Source organism: Euprymna scolopes, chromosome 11 (genome assembly GCF_053919585.1).
Source record: "Euprymna scolopes isolate OS-2025 chromosome 11, ASM5391958v1, whole genome shotgun sequence".
Taxonomy (NCBI): domain Eukaryota; kingdom Metazoa; phylum Mollusca; class Cephalopoda; order Sepiida; family Sepiolidae; genus Euprymna; species Euprymna scolopes.
This window is the reverse complement of record NC_136492.1, coordinates 99387378-99407929: the sequence shown is the minus strand read 5'-3', so window position 1 is coordinate 99407929 and position 20552 is coordinate 99387378. Positions and strand designations below refer to the sequence as shown.

General features: G+C 30.3%; 1 protein-coding gene across 25 annotated transcripts in view; it reads left to right on the top strand.

The window, feature by feature from the left end:
- Nucleotides 1–20552, top strand: part of LOC145287978 (muscleblind-like protein 1) — a 200651-nt gene that overhangs the window by 38410 nt on the left and 141689 nt on the right. For 18 of the 25 annotated variants that reach the window (XR_013869248.1, XR_013869247.1, XR_013869241.1 and 15 more), the window contains exons 2-3: nt 8692–8757; nt 10640–10751. The gene's annotated coding sequence lies outside the window, so the exon portion shown is untranslated. The remainder of the gene's footprint in view (nt 1–8691; nt 8758–10639; nt 10752–20552) is intronic. The other 7 variants (XR_013869243.1, XR_013869244.1, XM_080135964.1 and 4 more) reach the window with 1 other exon arrangement.

The window sequence follows — 20552 nt, the reverse complement described above, 5'->3', positions numbered from 1 at the left end:
TGTATCGGTTTGTAACAGTGACATGGATTGCTTTAATGGTACAAAAACTGCTTGGAACCTTAAAGCTAACTACATCTTATTAAATTTAATTTTGTTTCTATTATATAAATAAATAAAAAAAAAGAAAACAAATTACATTTAACTCATATCAAATTTTTTTTTTAAATTTAATGCAATAAAATCTAAAACCTGACATTTTTGTAAAATTAAAAATATTTGACGTTTTATTAAATTTGATTACACATGTAAAAAAAAAATCATGAACATTTATAAGTTTAAAAAATTTTTAGACTTGTGGAAATATTTTAAAGTTACATATGCAAATTAGCTTTCCACTTATATATCAAACCAATATTATTTCATATATTTATTATAATGAAATGAACAAAGAATAAATCAATAATGATAAATCAATAATGACATAAACATAATAAAATTAGTCAAGGAAAATTATTTTGTCACATATGTTGTAAGAGATTGGGAAAATAGCAACAAATATGCCATGTCTCTTTTAAATATTATTCAATGTGTTGGTTGAATGCACTAACTTTCCATTAAAATATGATCATTCTTTCTCACTTGATCTTTAATGTCATCCAATCAGCATTTGATGTTGTCTCACCTTTTCCATTTTCTCGGAAATGTCTAGCAAATTTGCTTTTATAGGTTTAACTTGTTCATTGCAATTGCTGTCTATTTTCTTTTAGTTCTTTTAATGTTGCATATGAAAACAAACCTTGCCAGTTGACCATTATTTTCGTGATGATATCCGTAGTTTTGCAGTTAATAGTAAACTTGTAAATTGAGTTTAATTGTGATGGTGCACATTCAAGAGCAACACTTCATATATAATGCTGATGAATATAGACTTTTCTTGAAAGATGAACACAGAATACATACATTAGAATGAGAGACTGGTTTATTTTACCTTTTTTCTTCTACTGATTTGATTTTTTAAATCTTGCATCGGTTGCATTTCTCACACAAAAATTCTTAAGATACACTGGCATGTACTAATGAATACTGTCATGGCTTATAAAGTTAAAATTTTATTGGTGATACTTTAAGGAAAGCATATCAAATGATATGATTCATCAAGTGAAATTTCTCGGCTGTGCATAAAATAAGAACTTGTGTTTGAGTAGTTGTTTACAGTAAATATTGCGTTTTGGTATTAAATAATCCAAAAGTAATACTATTCTCTATCGTCTCAAAATGGATGAAAGTTTTGAAAAGCGAAACAATCGTGAATATTTTATGTATTTTAAAATCCAGGTTCTTAAACCAGAATCTAATTCTAATGCTAAACATTTGCTTTCAAGATGGAAAAAAAAAAAGAGGAAAACCCTCTCCACTTTTTAAAGCCAGAGATATAAAATGGTATTTTGGAGTGATTTTTATCGAAAGTATCCTGTACCTCTATAAGGCCACCATTCGTCCATGTATGGAGTATTGCTGTCATATTTGGGCTGGTGCATCTGCTACTAGTCTCTCGCTCCTAGACAAGGTTCAAAGGAGAGTCGCCAATCTGATAGGCCCTGAACTGGCATCTAAGCTTCAGCCTCTGTCCCATTGACGAAATGTTGCATCCCTCTGCCTGTTCTACAAGTATTTTAATGGTGAATGCTCTGACGAACTGCAAGCACTTGTGCCCCCATGACGTAAACACCCTCGACAAATCCGACAGACAGTTAAATCCCAGCCCCACACAGTAGAGATCCCTAGATGTAAAAGATCTTTCTACTCCAGTAGTTTCTTCCCCAGAACCGCTAGACTTTGGAATTCCATTCCAGGTCCCTGCTTCCCCAACAGTACTGACGTGCAGAAGTTCAAGTGTAACGTGAACCGACATCTTGCTGTCCAAATCCCTATATAGTACCCCAGTAGCTGTTGCCTCTGATAGTAGCCCCCTACACCAAGGTGGCAATGTGCCTTGTTTGGGGTAAAAATGTAATTAAAAAAAATATATCAAATCTTAGCTTCTTTGTAAAATAACCTTTATATATCTTAACACTACTATTAAAGCCAGTCTTTTTATTTACATTTTTTTTATTTGTAGAGATGGCAAAGGTATTAGGTTTATCATTATTAGTGCTAAAACTATTTGAAAACGAATTGTAGATGTATTCTTTTTTATGCAATACTTTTAATGTATATTTATTACTTTTGCATCTCAGTGCTTTGTATTTCTTAAGAGTATTTCTATTTTAGGAGAATGTGTTAATATTTTTTTCCTGTAAAAGCCATCTTTCAAAATTTGAGAGTTTTATGTTTGAATAAGAAATTTGAACATTCAAGTTGCACTTAACATAAATTTTGATTCTTGTAAGATTTGCATTTAATCTTTGAGTCGATAACCTACTTATTAATCTATAAGGACATATTGGCCTCCTTTTCTAGCCGGTTTTTGGTTGCTCTAATAAAATCAACTCCTTAAACACCACAGCTGTTTATGTATTCAGCAATTGTTTTACTTTCAGCAAGAATAATTGTGATTTTGTTCTTTTTTTGTCTGATTTTAATGCTCCAAATATTATTTATATAACTAATGCCAACATGTAAATTTTGTTTATGGAATTTCATCTTAATTCGACTCTTGCATTATTATATTCTTTAATAATACTTTAATATTTTTAATTATTTTTAATAAGTATCTGATATGTGTTTTTTTCTTATTTTTTTTTATGTGATTATTTACCTGAGCTATATCATGTATATGCATAAAATAATACGACTGCTGTACAAACTTATGTATCAACTAGCAGAGGGTGGGGCGCCTGACTTTGTCTGGTCTAAAATATGCTTAAATATATTTAAATTTATGCAGATTTCATATTTTATTATTACAGAGCTAATTCTCTATTGGATCTTACATATATATGGTACTGATTCGAAAGTTTTAAAAAAATGACTTGGGTATCATAAGCTAGAATCAAAATAAAAACATTTACTGCTTTTACGTTGGTTGCATTCCCTACTGTTTGGGCTATCGACAGATAAAAAAGATTTAAAATTAAATCACTTTTAGCTATGATTGAATTTGCACATGCACAAAAGTAATAGAAATATGTCAGCAAGTTGAAATGAACATTTTGCATTTCAACTTGTCAACATATTTCTGTATGCATTATTTATTCATCCAAACAAAGATTTTACTCATCATTGTATAGATATAAGAGTTATTTGTCCCTGACAATATGGGGCAACCAGTGTTTAACTCACAAAAAAGAATGACAAAAGCCATCCTTAACTTCTCTACCCCAACAAATATTACTGGGGTTAGATCCTGGTTTGGACTCGTGAACCAGGTGCTGTATGCCTTCTCACAAGCAAAAATTATGGCTCCCTTCTGATAGTTATTAAGGACAAAAAACAGAAAATTATATTGGGCCGAAACATTGGAGCAAATATTCCAGGAATCGAAGAAAGTGATAGTAAAAAGGATTGAGAAAGATATCCAAACTTTTAAAATGAACAGAGTTTACAAGACTTGCGACAGACAGGAATATTGTATTTCCTATTTCAGAAACACTGCAGATGTGTGGGTGAGTTGAACATGAGTTGTGGGGATGGTCATTGGAAGCTCATTTTCGCTGGATCCTGTTTTACAAATGACACAGAAGGACGATATGTACAAGTGGAAGGAGAAGATTTAGCCCTAGGCTATGGGCTAGAATTGTGCCAGATGTTCATACTCGGATGCCCAGACTTACTAATAAGAGTGGATCGCTTACCACTAATAAAGATATTTTCAAACCAAGCCTTGGAGAATATCAAAAGCCCCTGCTTGTTAAATTTCAAGGAAAAGACATTGATGTTCAAATTCCAGATAAAACATCATCTTGGAAAACTCAATTTGTCCCCCGGTTGTGCATCTTGATATCCAGCAGGTACCCCACGAAAAGACCAGGACCAAACGATTGACTCTACAGTTAAAATCCCTTTCACATTTATGTATGATGTAGCGGCAGCTACAGATGAAAAATGCAGGACCTTGAGACATCTAATTTAAAATTGCTTCCCTTAGTCACGCAACGATCTCTCACCCATGGCTCAAGTTTTCTGGCCATTGTGTGAAGAGTTATACTGTCTGGAAGGAGTCATCATCAAAGGCAAAAAAATCCTGATACCTCGACAGAGGTATTAGAATCCCTTCACTCCACACATTAAGGCATAAATGGTATGCTAGCGAATGCAAAACAATGATTGTTCTGGCTGGGTTTGTGCTAACATCAAGCAAACCAGATCCCATCATCTCAGCCTAGGGAACCCTTAACATTCCCAGCAGACCTGGAATTTCCATTCCAACAAGTGGGGGTCGACTTCATCGATATACAAGGTAGGAACTTTATGGTATATGTGGATCGATATACTGGATGGGTTGAAGTGTCCCTAATGACAATTGGAAGAGCCAAAACGGTATACAATACCTTGAGAAGTTGGTTCTGTACTTACAGTGCACCTGAAGAAATATTTTGGGATGGTGGATCACCATTTGAGTCCAAAGAGTATGACTTTTTGAGGAACTGGGGTATACAGAAACATATCTTGTTGGCATATTATGCTCCAAGCAACAGTCGCTCAGAGTTAGCTGTTAAAACCACAAAATGTATACTAGTTGACAACACGGACAGTTATGGACGCCTATGCCATGATCGGGTTGTTCAGGCTTTACTAACCCATCAAAACACTCCTGTCCAAGAATGCTATATGGTCGGATCATTAGAGACCACCTTCTCATCTTACAGGATAAATATCAAACAAGGAAACAGGTGAAAGAAGAGAGGAAGCAATGGCAAAAGGCATATGTGGAATGAACAGTTCCACAATCAACATTGTCGTCCACTCCGGGAACTCCAAATAGGAGATTTTGTCCAGATCAAGAACCAGGGTGGTAACTACCCATATCGATGGACGAAAACGGGGAGGATCATAGAGACACATGGGAACCGACAGTACCAAGTGCAAGTAGATGGGAGCTATAGAGTCGGTTCCTCTGTAAAATATACCCTGTTGTGGTTGGCACACATAACACCACACCAGGAACATGGAACCCATTTATAAAACCTGATCCCCCACAGGAACAACTTCCTGAGGAAGCAATAGAGGTTGAATGCCACATCAACATTGAATTGCCTAGTGAACATGAAGAAGAAATGGAATGGAATGGATGATACCATGGGAGAATCTGCTCACCCAGTCAGCCCCCTTCTGTTAAGGAAACCTTCATGTCAGAATACTAGAGCAGTAAGGGATTTATCGTCACAGCAAGGAAGTTATCACTACAAATGTGCAGAAAATCACACTAATTTTTTACTGCATGTGAAGATGACCACAACAATTCATCTTGTGGTCATGAGAGGGAGGGGCATGTATAGGTATAAGAGTTATCTGGCCCTGACAATATGAGGCAACTAGAGTGATCTCCCCTGAACAGGAGTGATTAGTGACCTCCCCTTATTTCTATAAATACCATAGGTGTGGATGCAGACATAGGTATTTGGTATTGGGCTCACTATAAGCTGAAAGGATACAATCTTCCGCTTTACTCAACTCTTAAAATTATAAACTATCCTTGATGTATGATTACTATTTCCTGTTAATTTCAGTGTTATGCGTCCAGTAGTTTAATGGTTTATCAGTTAAATATTTTCACACAGGCACGCACACATATATACATCTACTCTTTTATTTATATAGATATAAATTATACTAAAATACACTTAATTGTGACTAGTTTTCAGGATTAAAGTGTAATATCTGTCCTCACTAAGAGGGAAGAAAAATCCTCAACTAGGGCAATTTTATTTTTTGCTCATCCACAGTGGCCTATTTTGGGGGAATTGGATATCTCAATATTAAGCTGACCTGGTGTCATCTCCAGCCATTGTGTGTGTGGGGGGGGATGGTAAATAAAAGCTAGTTTCTTTGTTACATTTCAGATTCTTTACACTTTGGCATCATTTGTCTGACATCATTTCATATTCAACAATGTTGAACGAAATTAGTAGTTCTTATATTTTTGTTACTTTTCACAGTATTTAGAATTTTTCAGGATGATAAACTCAAAGATAGAGATGTAAATTCTTAGAAATTTTAAAGAAAGAAATTGAAAAGGGAAGCAAAATTCTTTATATTCGAGAATAATAAATATTTTTATAACCATGAGAATAAGTTTCCTTTTTTTGTTTTTTTATCCTTGTTTTACCTTACTTAATCTTAAAGTGACATTCTATATGTGGGTTACCAACATTTTTTTTTAACCTTTTGGCTTTATTACAAGGGTTGTCCAAAAAGTAATGCCTCCTATTTTTTACATAAAAAAGTTGAAGAGCTACAAAGATGAGAGTGGTACCATTAAAATGAGCAGAATTTATTTTTCTACATAGTTACCAGCATTCTCAATGCACTTTTGCCAATGATGAACGAGAGTCTTGATGTCTCAGTCGTAAATGTTAGTGCCTGCCGAGGCAATCTATTTTTTCATGTAATTATTGCCTTGTTGTCTTGGAAATGCTGTCCATATAATGTGCCCTTTAGAGGTCCAAACAAGTAGAAGTCTGACGGTGTCAAATCGAGACTATATGGTGGGTGGGACAGCACCGTTCAGCTGAACTTTGTCACATATCCCATGATTTTCAAACTTGTGTGTGGCCAGGCATTGTCGTGTTGCAAAAAGAATGTTTCCCTTTTCTGCAGCCTTACACGGGAAATCCGGGCTTTCAGTTTTGTCAATCTTTCAACATAATGGTCACAGTTGACAGTCAAGCATGTTTCCAAGAAATTCAGAAGGATGATGCCCTTCCTATCCCAGAAGACAGTGCACATCACTTTGCTTGCAGATGTCTGTATCTTGAACTTCCTCTTTGCTGGGGTGTGTCAGTGTACCATTCCATTGATTGTTGTTTGAACTACAGCTCATAGTGCTGACACCACGTCTTGTCACCATGTAGTCCAAGAATACAACACATTCAGCTTCATACTGATTCAACGAGTTGGTGGTCCTTTTGGTTCTGCATGAGCATTTGTCGAACTCACCCGGCACAGAATTTGCTGTATCCTAGGGATGACAACATTGTTTCCAATGCACTGATACACACATTCAACTCTACATGCATTTCATTCACTGTTAAAAGAAGAGAAAAAAAAAAAGAACCAAAAATAATCATTCTCAACAAGGTTGAGCCACGCGGGAGTCCAAGTCGAAAACGTGTTATTTCACTTTCAAAATAAATGAGTTTGATTTTTTTTTATTCAATGAACAGAACAAACGAAACAAAATAAAATTGATTTAAAAACAGAAAGAAAATGGCTGATCAATTTTTTACTTCGTTTAATCTGATTTGCTTATTAATAACATTTTTAAGTAATTGCTGAGTTGAAATAAATTAATGGACATATTGAGGTCAAGCGATGATGAATTGCCACTGTTAAAAGCCATAAAGAAAGTCATGTCTGGCATGACTTAGCATTAAAAAGAATCTATTTTGTAATAAAATCAAAGAAAAAGTCTTACTAAATTGAATAACAAATACTTTCCATCTTTTATTTGATTAACCCTTAGATGTAGAAATAATAAAGATATATACCATTTGTTTACCAAGTAATTTTTTTAATTGGATTTTGAAAATTTATTCATGACATTTTTCTTTTTAACTATTCGCAATAAATGAATTGATTTTTATCTAAAAACATTTACAAATCATGTATACAAACAAAAAAAAAATGAAATATTAATGCTTTCATAATCTTTTAAAACATTCTACTGTGTAAATATGCCTTTCTCTATCCATTAACTAATACTTTGCAATTGAACAGAAAAAAACCCAAATATTAAAATAGTTTTTGAATTTAAATTTTTTACAATATTCTGTTTTTATTCTATTTGTTTATTAATCACTGTTAGATTACTCTCATTGTCGAGATGTTTGTTATTGCCAGCAGTTTGATTGTTCAGACAAATTAGCAAATGATTCATTTTTCTATTAAAGAAAAATATCACAAATAGTGGTAAACAAAATACATGATAATTTTGGTTAAAAGCGTTGCTTACTAGTCATTTTTGACAGTCTTCTGGATGTTGAAATTTCAATCTATGTTGCAGGCGATAATAACTAAAAATAAAATAAATTTAATGCATCTACCCAATCATGACTGATTGAATCTACCTCTACCGATTTATTAAAAAGGTACAGCTCAAAAGTTTTTACAGGTTTCTGAGTTTAACAAACATTTTCAAGTTTGACTAGAAAGTTTCCATGCTAAAAAAGATGAACCTGAAAAAAGAAAATCAGAGGTTATATCGGCTGAAATGTTGTTAATATAGCAACCAAGATATGAATAATCTAAATAATGCAAAGTTATTTTGTTATTAGTAAACGATTAAGAATAATCTTTTTTTTTTTTAGTTAAAACAATCCTACAAGATATAGTTTGTATAAAATATTATAAAATCTATTTGTTTTTCTTCTAAAAATAGAATAATGCTTTGTGAACTTATCTTTTTTTACACATCTTCATGTATATTTAATGTGAGGGTTTATTTATTGCACAGATTCATGTAGTTTTCTAACTAATAGCTCAAGTTATGGATTTTAGTTTCTTAATTTTTATTACTATTAATATCATTAATATCATTAGCCATGAAAAATGCATTAATAAATTTTGTTTTTCTCTATTTTTGTTTTCTAGATAAATCTCACGTTTCCTGCTTGATGCCCCACACCTTTTCACATGATTCGGTCTCCCACTTCATTGGTGAGTAGAATCTTATTGAAATCTTCTAAACATATATTGTGTAACATGTCTTGATGAAATCTTTTATACTTCTTGAAATTGTTTGTGATAAAAAAAGATGATTCAGTTTATGAAAATTTTAATGCCCATTTTTGTTACATGGGAGTAATTTCAAAATATATTGATAGAGTTTCCTAAAAATCAATTATTGGCGTTTTAGTATAGAAACATAGATGCATATTAAGATAAAATAAACACAAAATTATTTTGTTTTCTTCTTTAAGTTTCTATTTTTATGATTATTTATAAACTGAAATATTTAGTTTTACAAAATTGTAATGAGTGAGCAGATACCACGATTCTATTCAAATGAGTTGGTTGTGGGTTCAACCCTGCATCATGACATTTTTGGCAACATATACCAAGGATCAAACAAAATCTAGTGGCTGGAATTAAGTATGATAAAATTGTTCATGAATTGCTGAACACTATTTCATAGAGAGGGATGGGCATCAATAAACTTTGGCAGTGCATAACATACATGCAGTGCCTCCCTACACTCCCTCAGGAAAAATAGGTTATAGGACTGCTGGCATAAATGAAATGTATTTGCTAAATTATTCAAAATATGTTTTTCTAAAGTATCTAAATCTAATTGATAATTAAAAAATCTTCAGGTTTTTTAATAATCACGAAATTAAAGGAAAAAGTTCAAATAATAGTTGTGGTTATTCAGAGGATTTAATCAACTTATAAACTTTTTAGATCAAAGAATATTATTCAAATTAAATATCTTGTATTCCACTTCTAATTGTTATAATGGTTATATTTCAAATATATTTTCAAATTAAAAGCATATTTTTATACAAGTTTAAGAGTCAGAAATTATTTTGTTTATTTTCGTTACTTATTTTCCACATTGTTGTTGACTGTAATTCAGTGATAAATTCTTTCGAACAAAAATAGTTTAAGTTTTAGACAATGTAGCTAAAGTTCAAAATCTTAGAAAACGTTTTTCTTTGAATTTGAAAATTAAAGTGTGCAACAGCAACTAAATTTATGTTTTTGCTACATTTTTATTTGAACCATAAACAATTTATATAACTAAAATACATTTGTTGATCTCTTTCGTTGGATGTGAGTCAATTTCTCCATTACAATCTGCTAACTCCTTTTCAAATTATTAGTTATTCATATATTACAACTGTAATGTCTTGCTGTCATTGAACATTGTACTTATTTACTATGCCTCCCCACGGGACAGAGTTAGACACCAGGGTCGTTTTTTAACGTGGAGAAAAGGTACAAAAATAAAAATTGTCTCAATCGTGAAGGATTTCTCCTCCACTGAAAGAGAACGAGAAATGGAAGTGCAGCATCTGAAGAACAGATACTACACTTTGATATTGGCCAAATTGTAAAATAAAAAAAAATCTAGAATATTTAAATATTTAATAATAAAATAGACCATTTATATACAATGCATAACTCTCTAAATCTTAATTTTGACTAATAGCCATTTCAAATAAATATTAAAAAATAATAAAACGCAAAGCTTTTTATTATTTTTTAACATTTATTTGACAATATTGTAAAATATTCAATTGACACCAAAACCACTTGTAATAATTATTTCTCTTTTAAATAAATTTTAGTGGAAAAAATCTTTTTATGATAAAAAATATAATTTTTCAAATTTAATTATATTTTTGTTCAGATATCTTTCTTCTTTTTATATAATGAGAAAATACATTTGATATTAGTAGTTAATAAATAAATATGTTTACAATTAACAAATATTAATTACAACATTTAAACATAAATAAAATATAAAACTTGTAAAAATAAATATTTTTCCAACATTTTTCAGATTAAATAATTCTTTTAACAACATTTTTTTCAGACTTAACTGGATTTTAAAAATATCTCCTTATTTCAAAGAAGAAAATGTTAACATTTTTGAAGAAAACAGTATGAAATATATTTCTCTAGCATGGTATAAAATAGGATCTCAGGTAGGAGGATTTCTTCTTTGCACCTTTTTACTTTATGCAAATGAAATGTATTGAGGAAAGAAGCTCCAAAAACCGACTCCACTTTTACCTAAAAATTTAAAAATTTCTTTTAGTGCTGATGCTTTTCTTTTATTCTGAATGTGTATCTCGCATTTTAATTGTACAATCAAGTCAGACACATGAAATTCTCATTCAACAATCATTGTTGTGATCATTAACTTCTATTTAAATAAAAAGAAAGCAAATATATTCTTTCAAGTCAAATATTGCACATCCATTTTTGATATGCATACAATATCTGAGAGTACGTCTTTCAAGCTCCTTGGCCTAACGTTCACAGGAAACATGAGTTGGAACAATTACATTAAGGGCATTGCCAGGGCCGCTGCGAGGAAGGTGGGCTCTCTCTACCGTGCTAGAAAACTACTAACACACGAAAGTATCCTGTACCTCTATAAGGCAACCATTCGCCCATGTATGCGGTATTGCTGTCATATTTGGGCTGGTGCATCGGCTACTAGTCTCTCGCTCCTTGACAAGGTTCAAAAGAGAGTTGCAAATCTGATAGGCCCTGAACTGGCATCTAAGCTTCAGCCTTTGTCCCATCGACGAAATGTTGCATCCCTATGCCTGTTCTACAAGTATTTTAATGGTGAATGCTCTAACGAACTGCAAGCACTTGTGCCCCCACGACGTGAACACCCTCGACAGACCCGACAAGCTGCAAAATCTCACCCCCACACTGTAGAGATCCCTAGATGTAAAAGATCTTTCTACTCCAGTAGTTTCTTCCCCAGAACCGCTAGACTTTGGAATTTCATTCCAGGTCCCTGCTTCCCCATCTGTACTGACGTGCAGAAGTTCAAGTGCAACGTGAACAGACATCTTGCTGCCCAAATCCTTACATAGTGCCCCAGTAGTTGTTGCCCCTGATAGTAGCCCCCTACACCAAAGTGGCAATGTGCCATGTTTGGGGTGAAAATGTAATTAAAAAAAAAAAAATAAATAAATAAAAAATATCGCATTTTTATTCAATAATGTTTTATATGAAATTATCAACGTAACATTTATATCTCATTTATAAAACTTACTATGTCTACCTGTTTGCTTGTTTCCATCTTCTCAAATTTCATCTCTCCTGAAATGAAAGGTCACAGCGCAGTGTTAGACAGCTCAAAATAATTGCATTTTTTGTAGGTCGTTTTTATGGGTGTTTACTCAGTTAAAATAGTTGCTAAGAGATAAAAAAGGGTCAACTTTGAAAGAAATTAGAACTTTTCAATCGTTGAGTAGACTTCAAACGTCTTCTCTGTGCAAACATTTACATATTAAATGAAATTTATACGTTAATATAAGTTGATTTTCACCTTTTAATACCTGACAGATGGTGGTTCACCTGGTACTATCTCCATCAGAGACACTTTAAGTTTGGCTTTTTGATTCAGTTTCGATTCTAGCTGATAGCACTCAAGTCAACTCAAGTTGATCTAAGACTTTAAATCACCATAGATTTGAAATCAGCATAATGTCACAAGTTCTATGAATGTTGTTTAAAACTCATTCTTCAAAATTAAAAGTATGTAAAAATAACATTAAAAACAAACGTTTTAAAATTTTGTGTTCCCTTTGAAATGACTGAACAGCTACTTTTCCTGCCAAATTATTGTACATATTGTTTACTTTGAAGCGATAAAACATTTATCTTTTTTTATTAAATGGATGAAAATATTTAATAAATGTTCACTAATAAGTTTTACTTAAATAATTTGCTTTTATATTTATATATTTTATTATTTATTATTTATATATTTTATGCTAATTTACTTTAGACAATCAAACTATTTTAGGTGTATTTTTCCATTAAATTAATGGCTTCGTACATAAAGTGGTCACTTTCAGTTCCAATATTTTATGTTATTTTTCGCGATTTGAATCTCACACTTGACAATTGCTTTTTGTTTTGTTTTGCTATAGTGCTTTAATTATTTCCTAACTGATATTGATGATTTTTTAAAAAAATAAAAATCGGTGAAAAATATTTAAAAGATGATTTTAGCTTCTAATTTTAGCCATAAAATTCAAGAAAAGTTGAAAAAGTCGACATAAACAGGTGCTTCAGCTTAATTTCTATATTAAAATGTCGAAAACTTGCATTTATATTAGTTATACTTAAAATACAATGGGATCCGTTTATTATAATCATAGATAATGTTGTTCATTAGTTTTTGTTATAAAACCCAGTAGGTCACAAAATATATTGGTAAATAAAAATTATCTTTCCTAGATCTATAGGTATGAATATTCAGGAACTACAACTATGTAAATAGATGACCAACTACAACACTAGTTCAGTATTAAAAGATATTCTCTTTTTCTTAGGTTGTTTATACTAATAAAGTTAAATAAAGTTATCAGTGATTTGTTACATGAAAAAGTAAAAAAAAAAAATGATTATAAGAAGCAGTGAAATTATCTTCATTTTGATGAATAATTCTGTTAATTTATTTGAAAACAACAATTATTTACAAATGCTTTCCCCTCAAACTGATATGTGGTTGTTGCTCTACTTTCAAAATTGGCAATATATTGGTGTTAATTCGTTTTATATTGTCTTAATATCAAGAGCAATAAAAGCAATTTTCATTCTCTCCTTTATTTTGTCTTTTATTTTTGTCAATCCATTTTGTAATTGAGTGAAAAAACTTTCCCGAATCTGTCTGTATCATAAAACCAGACTGGTGCAGATATCGCTGCTAATCATCTATGTATCCAGTTTTATACAAATAGATTATTGATTTTTGTTTGATAAAGTTGCCAGTCTATCTGGACTGTTTAGTGCAGCAGTCTACATTGTTTCTACCCGTTTTCATATCAAGTGAGTGTCATGTCTGTCGACAAACACATCCAATAGATAGTGTTAGTCAGTTATTTTATTGCAGTAACAGGAAATTAACCAGACAATTGCCATTGTTGCAGGGTTTGGTGAATGAGACAACTCTTTTAGTAATTGCTAATTGCCAGGCACATTTGTAATAAAATAGTGAAACAGAAGAAAAAGAAGTGTGCTATTACATTTTCAACGTCCTGCCACTGTTCTTTCTTTTTTTTTTATATATAAATACTAAATGATATGGATATTTTAATAGAATCATATCCAGACCTTTTTTTAAAATTAGAAACATATTTCATTAATTTAGTTAATGCACAATTCAATAACAACAATCAACATTAAAAAAGGTTTATTATTAAATAAATCATGTTATGTTGACGTCAGCAATTAAACACTCCAATCTAATTAGTTTGACATTATGAAAATATTATTAATATAGCAGTTGAAAACATTTTTTTGTCATTTTCTTATAAAATTTGTAATGATATATTTTCTAATTATCTTTTATTAGCATTTAAAATTTTTTCAAACATATTTCAACTTAAAAAAAAGTTTTAATAAATCATGATTATTATTAGATTAACTTGCAGTTATTAGAATGTATGTTTTAATAAATCATAGTAGTATATTAGTGAATGTATCAAATTATATAGAAATAAACGAGCTTGTATAATTTTAATCAGAGAAATTCTTATGGAAAAAAAAATAGAAAGAAATAGAAGAATACCCATATCAGGATTGGTAAAATGTATTTGAACAAAAAAGTTTAGCAGCCAGATTATGTCCCATTACAAAGATGAAAATCAACATATAATGATACAAGAATCTTTTCCTCATTTTGATCAAAATCTATTGTATGATTTTAGTTCTAATAAATGTTTAAAATTGAAGTTTAAACTTAAAAGGTCTTAAAAAGAACTAGAAAGTCAGAGAATGTCGTATAATTTGTGTCCAGTGGATCAAATTCAATGCAAATCTGAAATATTTGAACTTTTAAAATGGGAGGTTGTGCCTCTAAAAACTTTTTAAAATACTCAAAAGAAACTGAAATTTGGGTAATATTTATGAATTTATGTCTAATATCTTTTCTTAAAATTTTACAAAAATCGAATTATCATATAGGGTCTCTGCCCCCTTTTTATGTCTTTGGATATAAAATTAAATATATCCCACATAACTCAGACTTAAGCTAAGCATATTATATTATAATCACTTTTTTGACCAATTAATTAGTTAAGGAGTGAATCCTGTAAATACAAAACTATAAACACATAACTGTATAAATAAATATATTATGTGTTGGCATTAATGCAACTACACTCAACAGAAAAATTAATTAGAGACAAAATATTTCTGAACAGAGGAAATGTTTTGTTTTGGTTTGGTTTATGGCATATCAACCACTTTTGGGTTATTTAATGCCAAAGCATTAGTGGTAATGTGTTAGATGTTGGTTAATTTTTGGGGGGTCTTTCTTGTGGAATCTTTTATTATATTTTGCTGTATATTTTAATCTCTTTCAGGAATTCAATAATTTTTTCAAGGTCGATTTTTTTTAAATATCTCCCTTAGATTATTCTCTTGGTAATGTTTTATCCAGGCCTATTAAAGTCCACACAACCCATCAGTATATGATGATGTACTGTGTAAGGTTCTTGAAATAGACAACTCTTCTCCTTTTAGTAGATGTTAGTAAGTGACATGAGTGTGACCTATTTGTAGTCTAGTCATTACTACTTTAAAAAATTTTTTTTTATTTTTTTTATTCAATCTTCACCCCAAACAAGGCAAGTGCCACTTTGAAGTAGGAGGATACTATCGGGGACAATTTGCGGGGGCATTATAAAGGAAGATGAGTAGAAAGATGTTTGTTCACATTACACTTGAACTTCTGCATATCAGTACAGTTGGGAAAGCAGTATCGTGGAAGGGAGTTCCAAAGACTTGCAGTTCTGGGGAAGAAACTATTGGAGTAAAAGGCTTTCTTACATCTAGGGATCTCTACTGTAAAGGGGTGGGATTTAGCTGCTTGTCGGGTTTGTCGGGGGTAGTCACGTCGAGGAGGTACAAGTGCTTGCAATTCGTCAGAGCAGCAACCATTAAAGTATTTGTAGAACAGGCAGATGGATGCAACATTTCGTCGATAAGACAGAGGCTGAAATTTAGATGACAGTTCAGGACCTATCAGGTTGGCAACTCTCTTTTGAACCCTGTTCAGGAGTGAGAGACAAGCAGAAGATGTACCAGCCCAAATATGACAGCAATACTCCATACATGGGCGAATGGTGGCCTTATAGAGGTACAGAATACTTTCAGGCGTAAGTAATTTTCTGGCACGTTAGAGAGAGTCCACCTTCTTTGCAATGGCCTTGGCAATGCTCTCAATGTATCTATTCCAGTTCATGTTCCTTTTAAACGTTAGGCCGAGGAGTTTAAAGGAAGTACTTTCAGACAGTGTTTTCTTAGCCACTACTTCTTCTTTTCTTGACATCTTTTTTTATATTGCCTATTCCGATGTTTGGTGTTACTTTGAATAGTTTATTCTTTGTGCATGAGTTCCAATGTTCTTACCATTTTCTTCATATATATATATATATATATAGATATATATATATTCCTATCATATATATATTTTTTCTTATAATATATATATATTTTTTCTTATAGATATATATATATATTTTCTTATAATATATATATGTATATATGTATATATATATTCTTATAATATATATATATATTCTTATAATATATATATATATTCTTATAATATATATATTCTTATAATATATATATATATATATATTCTTATAATATATATATATATTCTTATAATATGTATATATTCTTATAATATATATATATTCTTATAATATATATATATTCTTATAATATATATATATTCTTATAATATATATATATTCTTATATATATTCTTATAATATATATATAGTCTTATATATATATGCATATATATATATTCTTATAATATATATATATTCTTATAATATATATATATTCTTATAATATATATATATATATATATATATATATATATTTTTATAATATATATATACTAGCGAGGGGAACCCGGCGTTGCCCGGGTGTTTGGAGGTGTGTGTGGAAACTCCGGGGGGGGGGAGTTAAAAAAAAGTAAGTATGAGGATCGAACCCAAACTGTTGAGGCAAAGTTGTAAATTAAAGTGTGAAAAAAAAAGTGCAACGTTAACCATTGCCTCACCGCAAGATGCTAACGGAAACACGTTTGAATTTATTTAATTACTTGGATTTGGCAGGTGCCCGTTTTAATGAGTTAATAAGGTCAAGTTTGACTGCGGGATAGTATTCATATACTGCGGAACGCTTTTTTTAATTTTTATTTTCCCAAGATGTTATAGGAAAAAGACTAAACCACATGCAGCGAGCGACAAATGTTGAATATTTATCTTCCCGAAATCGAGCAAATTAAATAGACAGGCGAGCTTCGTTGTTAACTGTGAGATATTACGATTTATATGTGATATAAAAAGTTTTAAAAAGTTGTTAGGCGAGCGATCGCTTCTCTGAAAAAAGCCTTTTGTTGACATACAGAAAAGCGAACACACATACATACATACATTTTCGCTTTTATATTTATAGATAGACTAGCGAGGGGTACCCGGCGTTGCCCGGGTGTTTGGAGGTGTGTGTGGTGTTAAATAAAAAAGAACCTGTGGGTGGGGGATCGAAACCGAAGCCCTGAGGCGAAGTTTGAAAATAAAATCGGCCAGCCAGAATGAGTTAGTGAAAGATGTTTGAGTTTATTTAAGAACCAAATTGACAGGTTCGCGACAGGAAGTTGTCCAGCGTTATGACGATGACGTAGGTTTGTTTGTTATAAGCGGAGTAAAAAAAGAAAACAACGTTAACACTTAAGCGGGAAAAAAAACACAAAAAAACTAACGTAAGGCAAAGGAACGATGAAAACAGAAAAACGAACACGTGAAAAATGGCTTAAATAAGCCTGTTTCGATATTAAAATGTAAAAAATCGAAAAAAAAAAATAAAAAAACATCTCACACCACGATTCGAACCCAAAACGTTTAGATAATGAACCAAGGTCTTAACCAACTGAGCTAACGTGATGTACATGAAATTTGTTCGGTTTTTCAACGATTTAAAGTAAATCAGGTCACGACGTCATCTGACACATGCGTAGAATCGGTCATTGTCACGAGAGGACCGTTTTTGTTGACCCCTCCCCCTATCGAAAATTGTCGATTTCGGGGGGAAAAAGTTAACGTTTTTGGCCAATTTTTCGAGCAAATGATGGAGCTTCGATGTAATACAGAGTTTGTGAATTTTCGCCGCGTCTGTCGAAAGTTTTTAGCAGACATCCAAACATACATACATTTTCGCTTTATATATATAGATAGAAGATATATATTCTTATAATATATATATATTCTTATATACATATATATATTATATTCTTATATATATTTATTCTTATATATATATTCTTATATATATATATATATATTCTTATATATATATTCTTATATATATTTATTCTTATATATATATTCTTATATATATATATATATATATATATATATATTCTTATATATATATATATATTCTTATATATATATAAGAATATATATATATATATTCTTTTATATATATATTCTTATATATATTCTTATATATATATATATATTCTTATATATATATATTCTTATATATATATATTCTTATATATATATATATATTCTTATATATATATATTCTTATATATATATATATTCTTATATATATATATTCTTATATATATATATTCTTATATATATATTCTTATATATATATATTCTTATATATATATATATTCTTATATATATATATTCTTATATATATATATTCTTATATATATATATTCTTATATATATATATATTCTTATATATATATATATTCTTATATATATATATTCTTATATATATATTCTTATATATATATATTCTTATATATATATATATTCTTATATATATATATTCTTATATATATATATATTCTTATATATATATATTCTTATATATATATATATTCTTATATATATATATTCTTATATATATATATTCTTATATATATATATTCTTATATATATATATATATTCTTATATATATATATTCTTATATATATATATATATTCTTATATATATATTCTTATATATATATATATATATATTCTTATATATATATATATTCTTATATATATATATTCTTATATATATATATATATTCTTATATATATATATATTCTTATATATGTATATATTCTTATATATGTATATATTCTTATATATGTATATATTCTTATATATATATATTCTTATATATATATATTCTTATATATATATATTCTTATATATATATATTCTTATATATATATATTCTTATATATATATATTCTTATATATATATATATATATATATATATATATATATATATATATATATATATATATATATATATATATATATATATATATATATTGGGTTTTTGTTCTGTATAAGGGATTTGTACCATTGTATGGTTTTATTGAAGTAATTTTTTTACTGCTTTGTCCACTTTTTAGTTCATGTAGATGCCGATGTGCAACAGAAGGTTATGTATCTATTCATGTTTATGGTGTGTATTTTTTTTTTTAAAGAGATTTGTAATAAGGGGATTTGTCATGTTTTTGTTCTTTCAGTGATAGAGAATCTGTAAGGATGAGATATTTTTGATGGTTATCAGATGTTATTATATCTAGCACCAAATCAATGGCAGACACCTCTGCACTAAACACAGAAGCCGCATCTGGGAGTCTTTGCTTTAACTTTATTTTTTTTATGGATAGTTGTATATCCTACCCTGTCTCCATCCTTTGTTCCATCTGTGTAGATTTGTGAGTATTCTTTATGTTTATTTTGGATGTTAAGCAGTTCTTCATGAAACGTTGAGGGATGGGTTTTTGTTTTAGAATATTTACTCAATTTTGATATTATGGTTGGTTATTCAACAATCCAAGGTGGAGTTTCTGAATTGACAGATTCATGTATTTTTTGTTGTGTCTATTTGGGTTTCTGTGAGTAGTTTCTTTATATGGAGGTTGTAGAGTTTGGTATTTTCTTTTTTGTTGCAGAGGTGTGTGTATTGTGGATGGAAAACACATTGATATGCAGGGTTTGATGGACATGATGTGATTAATATTAGTAATATTGTAGAGCTAGTATTTGTTTTCTTAGGTTCAGTGGTAGTTCATTAGCCTCCACATACAGGCTCTTCATTGGAGAGGTTCTTTAGGCTCCCAAAACTAATCTCAATCCTTGATGCTGTATTCATTCACATATGATCTCCTGGCTGCTGCATATATGTAGCATCCGTAGTTGAGTTTGGATCTAATTAAAGATTGGTACAGCTTTAATAATGTAGTTTTATCGGTATGCCATTCGGTGTGTGCTAACACTTTAATTGTATGGTCTTGTGGCATTTTTTAAAAAGTATTTTATGTATGGTATAAATTTCCTATCATATATAATGCCCAAGTATTTGTGTTAGTCAACGACTGAGATATTATTTCAATCAGTTTCAAGGTGGGGCTGTGATGGAACTTTTGTAGTTTACAGAAATGTATGCATTTTGGTTTCTCTTCTGAAAATTTGAATCCGTTTTCTATGGCCCATTTATTTATCTTATTTAGGCAGAGTTGGAGTTTGCGTTCGGCTGTTGGTATATATTTTAATCGCTAGTATATGAGTAAGTCGTCTACGTATAGAGCATGGTCGATTCCTGGGTCTATGTTTTTTATGATGTTTATTTTTATATTGAAAAGGGTGACGGATAGTTTGCTTCCTTGGAGAACACCCACTTCTTGTTCTTTTTGGACT